Raw genomic sequence first — 18,411 nt, 5'->3', positions numbered from 1 at the left:
TGTTGAGATTATCCCTGATCAAGTCTGAAGATCCCTATGCTTCTAGCACTTCCTCCACTACAGGAAACCCTTGTTTCCTTGAGTTATGATGTCATTTCACTAGTTGAGATATTCTTGTGTGAGTCATGGAAGGAGCCTTTTGAAGACTTGGGATTGGACGGACCTGGAGGACGGTTCCGCTTGAAGCCAGCAAGAGGAAGATTCAGGTGATATCCTTCCTTGCTTTGTATTAGTTATCTGCAATAAAGAAACATTTTTCTTGTTCCCGAAATCAATCTTCTTTATGCATATGATGTTATTGTTATGGTTTACATATGAATAATTGTTTCAATGTATAACTAACCATCTTTCAATAAGTTATGAAGTTGATTTCTGTATGATACTTTGTCCATATATTGCTATGCTTCTTTGAATTGGCTGTTTTGCAGGTTCAAGGATCAAGAGGAACTCCAAGAGGGTTTGGACCCTGGCTGGATCTACCCGAATAAAGGACCACCGGGTACACATATCTTTGCATAGTTTGCTCGTTTAAGTATCATGTCTGTGTGGAATGCTTGTCTTTTATTGTAGATAACCCCTCGCTCTGCTAGGGTGTTGACCCAAAGCCCTAGGGGATTTAGTCCCTCAACAGCAAGCATGGTATTATGCATTCGATTATTCCTTTGATCGGGTATTACTTTGTTTTTTATCCAAAAAAATTGGAGCTCCTCCATAGTTTAACATTGTAAGTTGAGTTTGTCAATGCCAAGCTAATAGTGGTCAAGCAAACAAATTAATAGAGCCTTGCCTTGCCAAGGAGTAATAATAAAAAAAATGAAATCTTATTAACCATTAATTAATTAAAATGTAACTTAATTATTTTATAATATTTAAATTAATTTATAATAAATATTATTAATTAACAAGTTCAAAATTAATAAACATGGTTAGTTAGCAGGTTTAAAATTTTATTAGTCAAATTAAATAACTTTATTCATAAACAAATACAATGGGATAAACTCATTAATAATTAAGTGAAAATTGATTCAAACCATAAATTTTTATTTAATATATATTAAAAATAGTTAAACACTTTAAAAAATTAATATGTATTTATTTAATTATTATATAATTATTTTAAAAATAAAAACCACTTATTTATATTATCAAATATTTATTGGTTATTACAAAATTTGGTTTAAGCTCATGAAAATGAAATGAATTTTAACAAATTAATTAAATTATAGTAACAAACTGATATATATATTTTTAGTATGAATAAGAAATCATTAAAAAAATATTAATAATAAATTAAAATTGTTATCGAATTTAAACAACAAATAACTAAGTAAATAAAACAACTCCATTTCTAATATTTATATTTTTTTACGGAATATATTCAACCTATTTTTTTTTTATAGATATATCTACCCTTTCAAATATATTTATCTACACTTTACAGAGAAAATGTAAAACATTATAGATAACCTTCTCAACAAAAGCATTGTCATTATAATAGGACATTATTGTTGTCGTTGCTTAGGATTAGATTCTCGATAGACACAATACATAATTATAATTAAGAAAATGCCTCAATTTACCAATCAAACAGTAAAACCTAAATTACTAAATTATAAACCTTAATAATCACTTGAATTCATTGTTTTTAGCTTAATTTCAGTATATTGAAACTATGTTTTTAGTTTAATCTCACTATATTGAAACGATGTCCTTGAGTAATGTTTGTGACTCCAAACGTCCACTAATTTTCTGAATCAACACTAGTACTGTTTGTGACTCCAAACTTCCACTAATTTTCTAAATCAACACTCTTCAAACCCTAACCACAGAAATCTCCAAGCAACAATGTTTTGTAGTATTAATAATAATTTAAAATAAAGTTCTAATTTATTTAGTTTTTAAGATTTTTTAAATTTAACCAGTGAGATGTACCATATAGTAAATGTAAGTATTATAAATTAATGTCTATCAATTTTTCCAATCATTTAAATTATTCTAATTGTAAAAATATTTAAACATTTAAATCTACAAGTATTACATAAATAATATATATTATTTTTTATATTGCAAACACGGTCAATTTCAAATCAGGCAGGTTTTCAAATTCCGAGAGCTTAACTTCCTTACCCTGACATGGTGTCAATTACATTCATATCTCACAAGAAAGTGAGAAAAGGTGCAGGAAATAGTTCAAACTTGTTGAAATTAATGACACCTGAGCATTTAAACGTGCACATATTTTCAAAGCATTTGCAGGAGATTATCAAATAGTCAAACTTCTTCAAGTTGTATTAAGTTTCCAAACGAATGTGGAAGCACTTGCAGACTAAAGCAATCGCGCATGTCGATGGCTTGGAGATTCCTCAAGTTACCAAATGAATTTGGAAACATCTTTAGACTCCAACACCCTCTAAGGTTAATAGTTTGGAGATTTGTCAAGTTCCCAAACGAATTTGGAAGCACCTGCAAACTAGAGCAGTAGGAGACTTTAATAGTTTGGAGATTCATCAAGTTCCTAAACGAATCTGAAAGCACTCACAGAAGACAGCACCTGAACAGGTCAATAGTTTTGAGATTCGTCCAAGTTCCCAAACGAATTTGGAAGCACTTGGAGACTCCAGCACCAAGACAGATTAATAGATTAGAATTTGGAAGCACGTAGAGACTCTAGAACCAAGATAAGTTAATAGATTGGAGATTCGTCAAGTTCCCAAATGAATCTGGAAGCACCTGCAGATTCAAGTAGTGGTACATTGTAATAGTTTGGAGATTTTTCAAGTTCCCAAACGAATCTGGAAGCACCGGCAGACTAGAGCACCCAAACAGGTCAATAGTTTGGAGATTCGTCAAGTTCCCAAATGAATATGGAAGCATGCGTAGACTAGAGCACCCAACTAGGTCAATAGTTTGGAGATTCCTCGAGTTCCCAAACAAATCTAGAAGCACTTGCAAACTATTGCAGCAGGATAGGTGAATAGTTTGGAGATTCATAAAGTTGCCAAGTGAATCTGGAAGCACCTCGAGACTAGCACACTTGAACATGTGAATAGTTTGGAGATTCGTTAAGTTCCCAAACGAATCTGGAAGAACCTGCAAACTAAAACACTTGGACAAGTGAATAGTTTTGAGATTCATCAAGTTCCCAAACGAACCTGGAAGCACTTGCAGACTAGAGCACTTGGACGGATGAATAGTTTGGATATTCATCAAGTTCCCAAACGAATCTGGAAGCACCTTCAAACTAGAGCAGTAGGACAAGTTAATAGTTTGGAGATTCGTCAAGTTCCCAAATGAATCTGGAAGCACCTAAAAACTAGAGCACCCAAACATATCAATAGTTTGGAGATTCTTTAAGTTCCCAAACAAATCTGGAAGCATCTCTAGACTTGACCAGCTACAGAATGAAAGGTTTTCCAAGCTTATTAAGTTTCCAAACGAATCTACGAGCATGTTCAAACTGGAGCACCCCTCGAATTCAAACTACCCATAGGAATCTGCACGGTAAGATATTGGAAGTTCGTTAAGCTCCCAAAGGAATCTGGCAGGGACTCCATTTCAAAACAGGTCCTTAAGTTCGCAAAAAATATTGGTAGGCAGTCCATTTTTAGATAGGAATATAAAACAAGGAAATTGTACCTCCATAGGCCCATAATTCTAAGTGTTTCAATGACTGTAGATGGCAGAGTTCGTCTGGTAAAGTTACATGCCCAGAAAAAGAGACCACAATTTTCTCGAGATGCCTCAACTTCCCAGGAACCTCCACATATATAGCCTTGATATACAATTCCCTCAACTGCTCCGGTGCCTGCAATCTTTATATTTTCAAAATTGGGTTGACCCCTAGTATGCTAACAATACTAAAGATCAAAGCAATTTCTGAGATAAAAACATCTTATGTCAAGAACTTCAAATCACTACCTACGATTCATCCAACGACAGTGTTTCAAGTTCGCTCCCCTCTATTCGTAGAACTCTTAAATTCTTGAGTGGAATACAAGAAGGTAGTCTGGAGTACGAAAAGTTAATCCAGCAAAGCCATATGAGTGATATGGCACTACAGAATATGCTTTCAATTAATTGGATATCCGCAAAAGCACCTTCAGTCCTAATCAGCTGCAACCCCCTCACATAATTTGTGAAACGACTGCCTATGAACCACGCAAGATCTCTAAACACTAGCTAAGCCCTTCCACAACCATCTGAGTGAGCGGTGCTAATTCCACGCACTTAAATTGTTTTCTCAAAGATGTTAGAATCAAGAGCATGAAGCAAGGGTTAAGAATTCAAAACATAATGGATACAATTTTGAGAAAAGTACTAATTTAAATGTCGTTCTAAAGCTTAAAAATACATACGACATATTTGTCGTACAGATGAGCCTTAAGGTCGTGGATGGGGCACGAAAGGTGGAGCATCCATTCTGGAGGTTCAGTCTCTACAATATGTCTGCCCAAGTCTCTCATGTGGTTGTGCATTCTAATACAGTTTTCATCGTCTACTTCCACCAGAGACCTGCTCTCTAGGCTCCGAAGATGAAGCCATCCTCCCCACTCCATTCCATCCCAGATTCTTATAGCGGTATCTTTGTTTTCTCCTAAAAAGAAGCACACAATGTCTAAGAAAATATGCTTCTCTATTTTATCGAGACTGTCATAGCCTATTTTTAATGTACCGAGTATATCGTCAGGAAGAATTTTGGATATATCATGCAATTGGGCTTTTCCATACTCCAAGTCTTTTCCACAAAGAAGAGATCCAAGCACTTTAATGGATAATGGAAATCCAGCGCAAGCATCCACAAATGCACGAGCCACTTGTTCAAATTTTGTAGGAGAATATCGTTGGTTGAACGCATGCCAACAGAATAGCACTTGGGAATGATCTTGGTCGAGTCTTTTCAGTTTGAAAATGGAAGACTCTGCATGATAAAAATGCAATGTTGTATATTAAATGAAATGAAACCCACTGGTAAGTTCTACGAAAGAGAGTCTGAACCAGGAGAGTCTGGCTCTGCAAAATGCTCTACATTGCTCATGTACATTGCACAATTTATAGTAATCACAGATTTAGGGAAGTTAGAACCATAAACTAAAAAATAGAAACTAATCCCTATCCTGAGGTCTTGTGAACCAACTCACTATTCTAAGATATTCTCCATTATCTCTAACACTCCCCCTTAATGGAGAAGGGGTTCACAAATTCGCCTAACATCTCCCTAAACATTTCAAACTTGATTTTTCCAAGAGGCTTGGTGAAAATGTCTACAACATTATCACATGTATTACAATATACCAAATGGATTTCTTTTGATTGCACTTTCTCCCTGACAAAGTGGAACTGTGTATCAATGTGTTTAGTGTTTTTATGAAACACCGGATTATTGGCAAGTTTGGTTGAACTCTAATTGTCACACTTGATCATTTTTGCCTCTTTCTGTTCTTCCACAACATCTTGGAGAAGTCTCCACAACCAAACTGCCTCACATTTTGCTGCACACATATCTTGATACTCTACTTCCGTTGAGGACAAGGAAACTATGTTTTGTTTCTTGTTGCTCCATGTAATCACCCCGGATCCAATGTTGAATGCATATCCTATTATGGATATGCGATCGTTTACATTTCCAGCCCAGTCTGAATCTGTAAATCCTGTCAATCTAAAATCAGAGGAACCAGTACCAATAATACCATAATCTACAGTACCTTGTAGATACCTCAAAACATTTTTCGCTGCATTCCAATGACTTTCAAGTGGCTTGGACATATATTGACTTAGCACACTGACTGCATAAGCCAAATCTTGTCTAGTAGTGGTCAGGTAGATTAAGCTCCCAACTAGTTATCTGTAAAGTGTCGCATCTGCCTCTTTAGATCCATCCTCACTCTGTAGTTTGATGTTCTGTTGTAATGGTACTATTGTAGGCTTACATTGATCCATCCTAAATCTTTCTAATAGTCCTTTGACATACTTTCCCTAGGACAAAAATGTTTTTCCTGAATCTCTCCAGATTTCAAGACCCAAACAGTGTCTTAATTCACCAAGGTGTGTCATTTCGAATACCTGTGACATCTGTTGCTTGATTTCTTTGATCAAATATGTAGCATCACCTGTAATGATCAAATCGTCTACATACAAAGAAATAATCACTATGCGCCCTTGTTCATCTTGCATGGTGTAAAGATTAGGGTCATTTTTGCTTATGTTGTAGCCAAATTGTAGAAAACATCAATCAATCTTTTCATACCAAGACCTAGGTTCTTCATTTAGTCCATAAAGTGCTTTATTTAACCTACAGACTAAATGTTCTTTCCCTCTCTAGAAAAACCCTTCAGGTTGCTCTAAATAAACCTCTTCTTTCAATTCTCCTTTTAAAAATGCAGATTTTACATCTAGTTGGTGAATCATCCAATGTTTCTTGGTAGCTAAAGCAATCAACATTCTGATGGTATTAAGTTTAGCTACAGGGGCAAAGGTTTCTTCATAGTCAATGTCTTCTTTTTGTGAATACCCCTTTGTTACCAATCTAGCTTTTAATTTATCTGTAGTTCCCTCTGCATTAATCTTTGGTTTATACAGCCATTTACAAACTATGGTTTGTTTCCCTCTAGGAAGTTCAACCAATTCCCAAGTGTTGTTTCTGATTATAGATTCATATTCATGTTCCATAGTTGTTTTCCATTCGCTAAATTCATTTTATTCCTTATAACTAGAAGGTTCAACAATATTCGTCATACTAGTTATAAAATCATTTTCCCTATATCTTGCAAGCAATTGAGGTTTCCTACCTGATCTCCTAAGTGGTGGGGTAGCCTCAAACCTTATTTGATCATCATTCTCTTTTTCTTCCTGTTGTTGTTGCTGTTGTTGTTGATGTTGTTGTATCTGCTACTGTTGTTGCTGTTGTTCATCGTCTACCTTTGTCTGTTGTTGATCCTGATTGTTTCCTGTTTCTTCACTTTCTTCTTCCACCATGTACGAAATATTCCATTCCTCATTGTGCTTATTAGATTCTTCATGATCCTATTCATGGAATATGACATCTCTACTTACAAAAAATTTGTGAGTAGAGGGATTAAATAATCTATAGGCTTTATATTGTGAACAATACCCTATAAAGGTACATATGATGGCTTTTGAATCTAGTTTTCTTCTGTCTTCTTTTGGAATATGGGCAAATGCTTTAGACCCAAATACTCTTAAATGTTTTACTGCATGCTTAAATCCATATAGTGCTTCATAAGGAGTTTTAAACTCAAGACTCTTTGTAGGACTCCTATTTTTGAAGTAAATTGGAGTATTCAATGCTTCAACCCAAAAACCATTTGACAAATTCTTACCTTTTAACATGCTTCTAGCACATCCCACCGGCATTCTGTTCTTTCTTTATGTTACTCCATTCTGCTGAGGAGTATGGGGTACTGTAAATTATTGTAATATTCCATGATATTTACAATACTTGATAAGCTCATCCTTCCTGTATTCTCCCCCTTGATCGGAGCGGAGAATTTTTTTTGCTTCCCTATTTGCTTTTCAATCATATTCCTGAACTCCTTAAAGTATTCAAATGTGTGACTTTTCTTACTCAAGAAATATACCCAAGAAAACTTTGTGCAATCATCAATAAACTGTGAAAAATATAGTGCACCTCCTAATGACTTTGTTTGCATGGGTCCACAAAGATTTGTGTGCACTAATTCAAGTATATCTCTATGTTTCTTCTCTATTCAAACAATGAATTCTTCTCTATGCATCTTTCCTAATGTACAATCATCACAATCATTATGCACTTGTTTTAACATAGGAAGATCTCTTACCATTTCTTTTTTCTAAAGTAACAACAAATCATTGTAGTTGATATGACCAAATCTTTGATGCCACAGCTCTTCTGTAGTCAAACCCGCTACTATTAGAGCTCGAACTGGTGCTGGTCTTACATCCAATTTGTACAGACCTCCTGTTCGAATTCCTGTAGCAATTGTCTTCATGCCATCTAACAGATCTTTAATATAGTAGTTAGATTTTAAAAATTCAACTTTAAGATCTTGATCTGTAATCATGGATACATAAATCAAGTTCTTTGTTATACCGGGCACATACATAACATTATAAATTTTTCTTATATTACCATTAGGTAAAATGACAGAAATTTTCCCACATCCTTTGATCTGATGACTTCTATCATCACCTAGGTAGATTTGTGCTTTGTCGTTGATTTCTTTAAAATATTCAAACCATTGCTTGTTCCCTGTCATATGTGTTGATGCTCCCGAATCTACATACCAGATGTCTGCATCAACATTCTCATCACGATCTGCCATGAACAATCTGAAAATTTTCTCATGATTATCATTCGTGAGATGACCTGCATGTCTTTTATGCTTCTGTTTTTCTTCATGATATTTCTTCTTCCTGCACTCTCTAGCTATATGACCCAGTTTTCTGCAATAAAAACACTTAATTATAGAGTTGTTTCTATTCGGATTCATACCTTGGGTCAGATTTAGTATCTTCTATGAGCTTCCTCCATTTTGCTGTTGTGGATTTCCTCTTCCTTTGTACAAGTTCTTTTTGGCCATCAATGCAAGATCGGCACTCTGGAGCTTTAGATTCAATCTTCTTTCCTATTCTTGCATCAGTATTCCTGTTAGTTTTTCAAACTTTGGGATTTTCTCTCTCACATTTATCCCAGTGATGAACATTTGGTAGTCATCGGTCACACCATTCATGGTAATTGTTACAAGATCTGTATCATCAACTGTATGACCAATGTCTGCCAATTTGTTCTTTAGATCTTTGATCCTTGCTATGAAGGCAACAACTGTTTCATTCTCCTCCATCTTCGGGGATAAGGTCTTGCTCTTCAGAAACAGAAGACGATTTGTATTCCTAATCTCATATAGATCCTTCAAAATTCCCCAAATTTCGCTTGCTGATTTACATTCTCTGATATGTGGTATGATGCAGTCTTTCAGTGACAGATTTAGCAACATCCTTGCTTTACCCTCACGCTTCTCCCAATCTGGGACTATTGCAGATCCAGCTCCTGGCTTCTGTTCATCCCCATTTGCAATCGTCCAAGAACTCTACACTTCTAGCAGAGCCTGCATCTTGAATTTCCAATTTGCATCATTGTAGTCGTTGAGCTTGTTATGATCATTCAAGCATGCTTCAAACATCTGATTATTCATCTTGGCAATTAAAACAAATTTGACAAGTAAAAAAAAATGTTGGATTTACCCCAAATCTGTGTCAAAGATAGAGATCGTTAATCTCCAATGTTGTTTTCAACGGCCTCCTTCTAGTCTTCTTCTCGGTAGACCTTGGCCTCCACGCAACCTTCTCTTTTTGTTGTGATGTTGTTTGTTGTTTCTCGACCTCACAGCCTTCTCTCGGCTTCTCTCACCACGGTCATCGCGCTTCTCCACCACGAAGTTGCGACGATCGTCACAGATGTACACATGATATCTGTGACGATCCACAAAATGAAAATACGTAGAAGTTTCACAATGTGATTGTCACAGGTTTTCCTCAAAGACTTGCGACGATTTCGCATTAGGTGCAACTTGCAAGTTTCTTACTCGGTGAACAGGTTTTCTCAGCCCTATCGCTCTAATACCATGATAAAAATGCAATGTCATATATTAAATGAAATGAACCCCACTAGTCAGCTCTACGAAAGGGAGTCTGAACCAGGAGAGTCTGGCTTTGCAGAACGCTCTACATTGTTCATGTACATTACACAATATATAGTAATCACAATTTTAGGGAAGTTAGAACCATAACCTAAAAAATAGAAAATAATTCCTATCTTGAGGTCTTGTGAACCAACTCACTATTCTAAGATATTCTCCATTATCTCTAACACTGCAATCCCTGAGCTTGTAAGTACATCCTTATTTCGAGATGTGACTAGAATTAAGCTACTTTGTTGAACCACATCTTTCACCAGTAAAAGCAATGCTTCCACCTGCTGAAGATGGTCCACATCATCTAAAATTAGGAAAGCATGAGAAGATTTGAGATACCTATGGAGCTTCCCTATACCATCATCAGTGTTGTCTATTTGCACATTCACTTGAGCCAAGCCACTAAGAATCATACTTTGCAAATGTTTTAAAGAGTTTCTCGCTACGTTTTCTCTGACATCAAATTGAAAGTAAGTTTGCTTGTAATTTGATCTCCGATGGTTAAAGATCTCTTTTGCTATGGTGGTTTTGCCAGCACCACCAAGCCCGACAATTCCTATTAACTCTACTCTATTTGATGTTGTGAGGCTCCATCCAAGGGTCCTCTACATAACTAAAATTCTCAATTTTGAAATGCAATAAAAGGGAAATAATTTATTTTTTGACAAGACATTTAAACGATGATAATTTACCATTTAAAATCTAATTCCTACAATTTAAATAGTGAACATTTCATTTCAATCACTTACATGAGTAATCTATGCATAGAGAAATACCTCTACTGATAGCCCGATGGAGATGCCCTTGAGCTGATGCTCCTGCTGGAACGCTCATTCCATTTCAATCACTTACATGAGTAATCTATGCATAGAGAAATACTTGTACCGATAGCCCGGTGGAGATGCCCTTGAGTTGATGCTCCTGCTGGAACGCTCCTCTTGACTACCGACTGGATTTACCTCCTAGCCAACTAGGAAGTAATTCCTAGCCCAAGATACCTCCACAGGTTCCCTAGCCCTTCGAGCCCAAATCCAACCAGATGCAGTGTGTCCAAGATGAATAATACTCCCCTCCTCTCTCTCAAACAATTCCTCCAAAACCATCCAAACCAAAACCAAAAGAAAGACCAAGCATCCCCTTCCTCCCCTCATCCTTCCCCTTTTATGCCCCCTTCTCTTCTCTTCCTCAACCACCTCTCATTAATGTCATAACTTCTCCCTCATCTGTACATTTGACTTCTCTTCTCCCAAGTAAACATGAGAGGACATTTGGGAATGTGATATGAATATAAAATTGGGTAATTAATTGGAGAGGACCATGTATTCTCCCAAGTAAATATTTTGGGGATGAGAGATGAATATATAAATTAGTAATTAATTGGAGAGGACCATGCCTTCTCCCAAGTAAATGTGAGAGGACATTTTGGGAATGTGATATCAATATAAAATTGGGTAATTAATTGGAGAGGACCATGTCTTCTCCCAAGTAATTGTGAGAGGACATTATGGGGATGAGAGATGAATATATAAATTGGTAATTAATTGGAGAGCACCATATCTTCTCCCAAGCAAATCTGAGAGGACATTTTGGGAATGAGGTATGAATATATATATAATTTGGTAATGAATTTTAGAGGACTATGTCTTCTCAAAATTTAAAAATTTGGGGAGGTAAATAACAAAATTTATATCAGTACCAAATTTACAGTTTCACCAATGTAGGTATGTACCAATATTTATTGATAATTATAAGTCGATATTTTAAAGAAAGTTAAAAACTTAGTAAAATTTGCAAGATAAGATTAAATAGGGCATTACATGCACTCCTCCTTCAGAAAACTTTGTCTCGAAGTTAGAGTGTAAAAGATACAAGAGTTCAGAGAAGTTTGGCAATAAGGCATAACAAATGGAGAGAGAGTTATAGTAGTAAAATTTGATAAGTCAGACAATGACATTCCTTCCCATCAAGAGTTTCCAACTGATCTATATCCTCCTGTCTCTCCTTACCTACTTCTGTTCCCACCCTATATATCCTCTGCTGCTATATACAGTGGCATCCGCTATACCAATATAACCACTGGCAAAACCAACATGGTGGAAGCGCTGACTATATCGACCTAACTTCCCCAGCAGGAAATTGGCAATCGTCATCACAAGTCTAGGGGAGCGTGTCCACCACTGCCCTCCCACGATTCCAGTTTTGGAGGTTACACGCTGGGAAATTTCTCCACCCCTCCTCACAACTAGGGTCAACACCCTAATATGGACCACACTATAGCACTGGTTGGATACTTGTCATCGAATAATCCAGTCAGGTAGCCTTGTCACCTGTCATTCATATTTTACCCATGTCATAAGAGTGCATATCCAGTAGATACATAATGTAATAGAACAATATACATTATACCTTTCCTCATGAGATGTCTCGACCTTCCCCCAATGGAAGAGTAGATCTTGGCTATCATATAGTTCTTTCCAATCTGCGGGTTAGCTCTTATTCATGCATTTATATAACAACAATATATATATATATATATATATATATATATATATATATATATATATATATATATATATATATATATATATATATATATATAAGTGATCTTAAACATCATGTTATTAATTCTAGTACCCACGTGTTAATCTTGCAGTTCATACTGGAAATAAATCATAATTTCACTAAGTCATTCATTAAATAAATCATATCCACTTGAGCCATACATGAAACAACAATAATTCTGATAAGTCATGCACTAGATAATTCATCACCAAGTAAGTCATACATTAGGTCATACATCAAACATTTCCATCATCAATATCAAATCCATCTAATGATTTATGTAAGTAGTTTCACATATCCAACTAAATGAATCAAAATTACATAGTGTTCATAAATAAATAACATGGAACTGCAAATAGATCCTTAGCATAGGTAGCTATCTAAGTCAAGATGGACATCATAAATTGTCAAAAGTGAGTGGTAATTGTGATATATAGTATTTGCATCTTCCCAGGTAGCAGATATTGGTATAGACTTGTCCCATTGTATCTTAACTTGGTCCACCAAGTGATGCTTGAGCTCTCAAGCCCTGTGGTATAATATTCATATAGGTTTGATCATTATGGTTCCCACGTTTGAGACCTATAATTCCCTCCAATTGATTTTGTGGGATTCATCAGAAACATAATGTTATAGGACAGATACATAAAAACATCATGAGTTTTATGCAAGTGGGGTGGTAGTACAAGACAATAGGACACTGGTCTAATTTTCTCCTTGATTCTAAAAGGTCCTATAAATCAAGGTGGTAACTTCATACCTTTCTCAAACTGAATAGTTTTAAGAATAACTAAAAAAATAAAAACTCGATCCCCCAATTTAAAACTTCGATCAGTACTATGTGCATCAACATAACCCTTTTTCCCATCCTGTTTCTGTTAAACTTCGTTGAATCTATCTTACCTATTCCTCCATTTTGAAAGACTCCTATCATGACTATACTGTGTCTTCCATCCTTTCATCGACTCAATGGTATCCTACATGGCCTCCCATCTAGAGCTTGATAAGGAGGCATCTTAATTGAATTGTGGTAATTGTTGTTATATGAAAATTTTACCAATGGTAAGTACCTTTCCCACTGACTATAATTATCCATGACATACATTATAGGCATATATTCTATAACCTGATTTACTCTTTCAGTCTTTCCATCTATTTATAGATGATATGCAGTGCTAAAGTTTAACTAAGTCACTAACACTAACTACAAACTTGTCCAAATGTATATGTAAAGTGAGAGTCCCTATCAAAATGATCTTCGTGGGTAACCCATGTAGCTAGATAACTTCACCTATAAATACTCAAGTCAAAATGGGAGCAGTCTCTTAGACAAGGTAGTTAGCCACCATGAGATACCAAATGCATGGCAAAAATAGAATATGTTAAGGTTGTTTCTCCAAGAAGAGAGAAACTCATCCTTCAAGAGTAATCCAAAAAAAATATTTGCAAATAATGGTCATGACCACCTTTGCAATTGGAGTGAATTCAAAGAATATGCCAAGGTAATTAGAGTCTTGTAGACAAACAACATAACTCCTCCAAATGGAAATACTATAAATATGTTAGGGAATTATCTCCCAGGATCAACCAAATTGGCCATAAATAGTAATCCCATAGAAACATGTGCCACAATTGTCCATAAAGTTGTTATAACCTCCTCAAAGAAGTGGGACGTCCTCAATCTATGTGCCAAAGTGGTTAAATGCACATGTATCAACACCTCTCCCCAAGGAATATGATAAATAGTTCACCCTAAGAGATTGTGTAATGAGGCTAGGACACTCTCCAATATAGTAATAAAGGATCTTCCCAAACCAAGAGAAACTTTATGATATAATGTGAAAATAACATACCAAGTGACCAAAACCATGGGTGTCAATGTAGAAGACCACCCAAGCAAGGTCTGAATGCCTCCAAATGCATGAGAAGATGCCAAATAAGGGGAGTGATTTCCTCTAAAAAAAAATAACTCACAACATGCCACATCATAGCCAACCTATAAGTATCCATTGGCATTCTTCTAACAAACCCCAACCACTTTTCTATGTCATCAAGACATCCACCAAAATGGACATCAATTATGCAACAAAGGGTGGGTGTACTACTTCAAGGTTCACCAATCAAAATCATGAAACAATAATCCAAGTAAAACCCTATTAACACATGCAAACATGCTGAACCACTGATTCAAAGAGCAATAATTAACCAACAATATTTAAGGAAACTCTTAGTTGATGGATATCCCTCATCATAAATGTGCTAATGGTAATTCAAATGTTTGAGCAATGTTATGCAAGTCCCTCAATCACATTTCAAACACCATATGTGCTAGATGCAAGCCTCCAAAATGACTTGTAGAAAAGTAGTCTAAATCTTAAACCACTAAGTCTAATGTCATGTAGAAAACTAGGGAATTATAGAAGTGATTAACTATGAACTCCATGCACGAGAGGTGGTGTCAAAAGCCATCATTACAAGACCTACCAGTTGACATTTAACAATCTCCAAAATTAACTAACCCAAAATTTGCTTGGAAGAACGGCATACTCCAATTCAAGGGAAGTGTATATTCACTCAACCCTTATAGATTCAAAATCCAAGTCTTTTAAATAGTATTATATGCCTTGAATGAAAGCAGTTTTCTTGAGGGCCTGTCAAATCCTGTTCTGATGGGGATTGGTTGAAGCCACTGTAAAATCCATTAAAGGCTTAAAGAATTTTTTTTTTTTTTAAACCGAAAAAAAAAAAAATAATAAATAACTATATATATAAAATAAATAAATAAATAGAAATAAAAAAAAAAAAATCTAATCTCTGCAGTCCTACAATGGATAATAGCTCCTTGATCATGACGTTCAAAGAAGCAACTAAATCTAGATGGTCTCTGCAATCCAATGTCCATCCAATGTCCAGGTGCTAAAATGGCTGGAGGATTTTATGGAGGGGTTGCAAAAGAGGGCAAATAGCGTTACTAAGGAAATGCATAAACTGTTAGAGCAGACTGAAGCTGTTGAACAAGATCTGTATAATACATTCAATACATTCAATTCTTTCAAAGGGCTCTCAAATACTCATTTCATTGAAAATTGTGTATGTGAAGGTGATGAGATGATTGCCCAAAATTCAGATTCCAGCATCCAGCTTTCAGAAGTTTGTGTACCCACTCAAAGATATGAAGAGGATATAGTTCCAAGATACAAAGAAGCATTATTGAGTGGCTTGAATGGCTACAATCAATACATTCAGAGAAGTTATAGAAATACTTCCGAAGCGATTCCTCACAAAGTTGGGTGGAGCAATGGACAACTTCCTCGTATTATTGGCATAGAAGAATTTATGCGAGATAACAATTGTGGGCTAACAAAGGATATGATTTTTTGTATGGTTCCTCTGGAATTAGATGCTGAGGTGGAGGGGTAAGGGATACGTTTGGCTTCAGAAATGGTTGGGACCAAAAGTATTTTAGAGTCTGATTAGTTTGGAACAGAATCAGATAAAGACGACCAGGTTGGAATGGGGCCTGTAGTTTCAGCTGCTCTTGATTTCAAAGCTATGCGTGAGGTTACACTCCGTAGTCCATACATACCTTAAGATGATATTTTTTCCAAATCCAAGATCATTTCTGGTTATTACAACAACATTGGCATTGACGTTGCCACTTCATAGGTTGTTACCCTCGATAGTCTCAGGTATCGGAAGTTCCCAATTCCCAGTCCATCCTTGGTAATGAGGAACCTCAGTCACTCCTATAAATGCAAGCATAACTAGCAAATCAATGGAAGCAACTGCACACTAGGTTGTTTCAAGTAGTTTTAACAAAAAACTTCATCCATATACGGTTGCAGGAGGCCTCTTTAATAGTGAAGCTATGCTATCTACCTCTATAATAAATGAATACCTTAGTTTGCACTCACAGCCTGTGGATGGTTCTCACAATGTCAAAGGTGGTAGTTTCAATGAAAAAGCAAAACTAAAAATCTCAACACATCCTGAAGAAATAAACTCTTTTGTGGAAGGTCAACAAGATCCATGTCAATCTGGTTCAAATTACATGAGCAGCAAAGTCAATGTAACAAAAATTTCTCAAGCCTTTTGGATAATAAGGAAGTTTCAACTTCTTCTAGATTCAATAAATCTACTCCTATGTTGTCACTGCCTACTACTCAAATTTCTAAACAAAAAATTGATTATGAGAAAATGAACTCTCGAAGTATTGGCAGCAAGACAGAAGAAGCCATAGCTAGTCGGGAACCTGGTAAGGATCTTTTTGGTTCAAGCAATTTCATCAGGAAATTTGAAGGGGCATTATTTTTAGGTTGACTCTTTGATGATGAAGATGAATTAGTTTCCTCTAGTCCATTGGAATCTACCCATGTATGGTCACAACCATCTGTTCTAGAGAGATTATATGGTTCTAATTCAGATGAAAATAAAAATGAACTAAGTCCATCCAGTAGCATTAGCAGTACTCTGGATCAAACTACATCTAATTCATCAGAAAAATTAATCACAACTGATACTCAAGTCTCTACAGAAAGTAGATCCCAATTTTTAGGGACAAAACAATTTGAAAAGATATTGGGTTTAAATAATGAGTTTGCCACTGGTGCACCTCAATTTCCAAAAGCAAATAATGGTAAGCAATCTCTGAAGGAAAGGCTATCACTATTGCAGAAATGTCACTTTAACAGTGGAAAAAATGATGAAAATGATGATCCTAGTGATCCTTTTAAGGCACCATCTTCCATGGGGCAGAAACTAAGATTAAATAATAGGGCCCTTGACAGTGAAAGTAATATTCTGCAAGAGTCATCTAATGATGGAGTTGAGTTTAATATTCAAAATACAATGCTTACAGATTCTTCAGACCCACATAAGGTTGAGCAATTTCATAGTATAGGAGAATCTGGAAGAATTCAAGGTGCATTAACCATTGGCGATTATCATTCAAATATAAGTGGAGTAAAAAAAACAGGAGTTGAAGGAAGCAAATTTAATTCAGATGACAACAAAAGTTTGTAACACCTGTGAATTTGACTATTAAAGATGAATTGGATCCAAAAAAAAGGGTCCTCTTAGCTCACCTGTAACGCCATTCAGTAAAGAAGATCTGCTTAATCAATTTCTAACTGCAATGCCCAGAAAAGATCACTCGGATTGTGATGTAGATTCCTAGTCAAGCTCTAGTAGTGAGAAAACTATCAAAAGTTCTATTCTACATGTAAAATCCAACACAATCAATAGTAGTTCTCATGAAAAAGTAGTTTTAGAGGCCAAAGGCATCTCAGATCGAGCAAGAGACTCTACTTTTGTGCTACGGGAGGAAGGGTCTGTACATTCAACTCAAGATGGCTTACTTTTGGAACCTACTTATGGTGGCACAGAGTACTTTTCAACGAAACAAGAATATTCTAGGAAAGATGACTCCTCTCTTCCTGTTAGCCTAATGGAATTTGAACCTCTTCCAGTTGATCAGCATGTGGATGTAAGAAGGTTTGTGATACGAACTAAAGAAGCCTTTGCTATTCTTGTCACTGATGTTTCTAATTGATTTTGTGGTTCTCTCATTTTAGTTTTAAATCCTGGTCTAATATCCTTTTAAAGAGAATTTAGGTGATGTTTATTTCCAATTCATGATGTTTTCTGAATTATGATTCAGGCTATTTGGCTTCCAATAACTCTTTTAGCTGGCATACGTCTGGTATGGAAATAATGTTTCAGATATCCTCAAATCAAGACTAGATATGTTTTTAGCCCCACGGGGGTAGGCGAGTTGGTAATCACATTGCGGTGAAGTTCGTTAGAAAGGCAAGCTTCGTACTGAAGGTCACGAGTTCAAATCCCCCAGACTAACCTGAAAGCTGTGGAGAGGGGCGGGCGCAACGTCTCAGGGGTTATAGTGGTAGCGATCGAAATCGACGCCGTGTTACGCAAGTTGCGAGGCTGCTCCAGTTGTTGATTCCTCTGTAACAAAAAAAAAAAAACAAGACTAGATATGTTTTTCCATATGCCTATATTTTCTTGTCGAGTTGAGGATCTCTTCATCTATTAATAATTATGCAATAGCAGAAATTGAATTGACTGATGAATCATGATACTTTGTTTCATCTACTGACAATTTTAGATTCTTGTGAAAGGGAATTATAAATTTTAGATAGAAGTC

The 18,411-nt window shown here is 35.9% G+C and overlaps 1 pseudogene; it reads right to left on the bottom strand.

The window, feature by feature from the left end:
* Positions 1–2,156: 2,156 nt before the first annotated feature.
* Positions 2,157–18,411, bottom strand: part of LOC149198278 (TMV resistance protein N-like) — a 70,243-nt pseudogene continuing 53,988 nt past the window's right edge.

The sequence above is a fragment of the Pinus tabuliformis genome, chromosome 2_2 (assembly GCF_031772625.1).
Source record: "Pinus tabuliformis cultivar Carrire ecotype Pingquan chromosome 2_2, CPIR1, whole genome shotgun sequence".
Classification (NCBI taxonomy): Eukaryota; Viridiplantae; Streptophyta; class Pinopsida; order Pinales; family Pinaceae; genus Pinus; species Pinus tabuliformis.
This window is presented reverse-complemented; position numbering and strand designations above follow the sequence as displayed.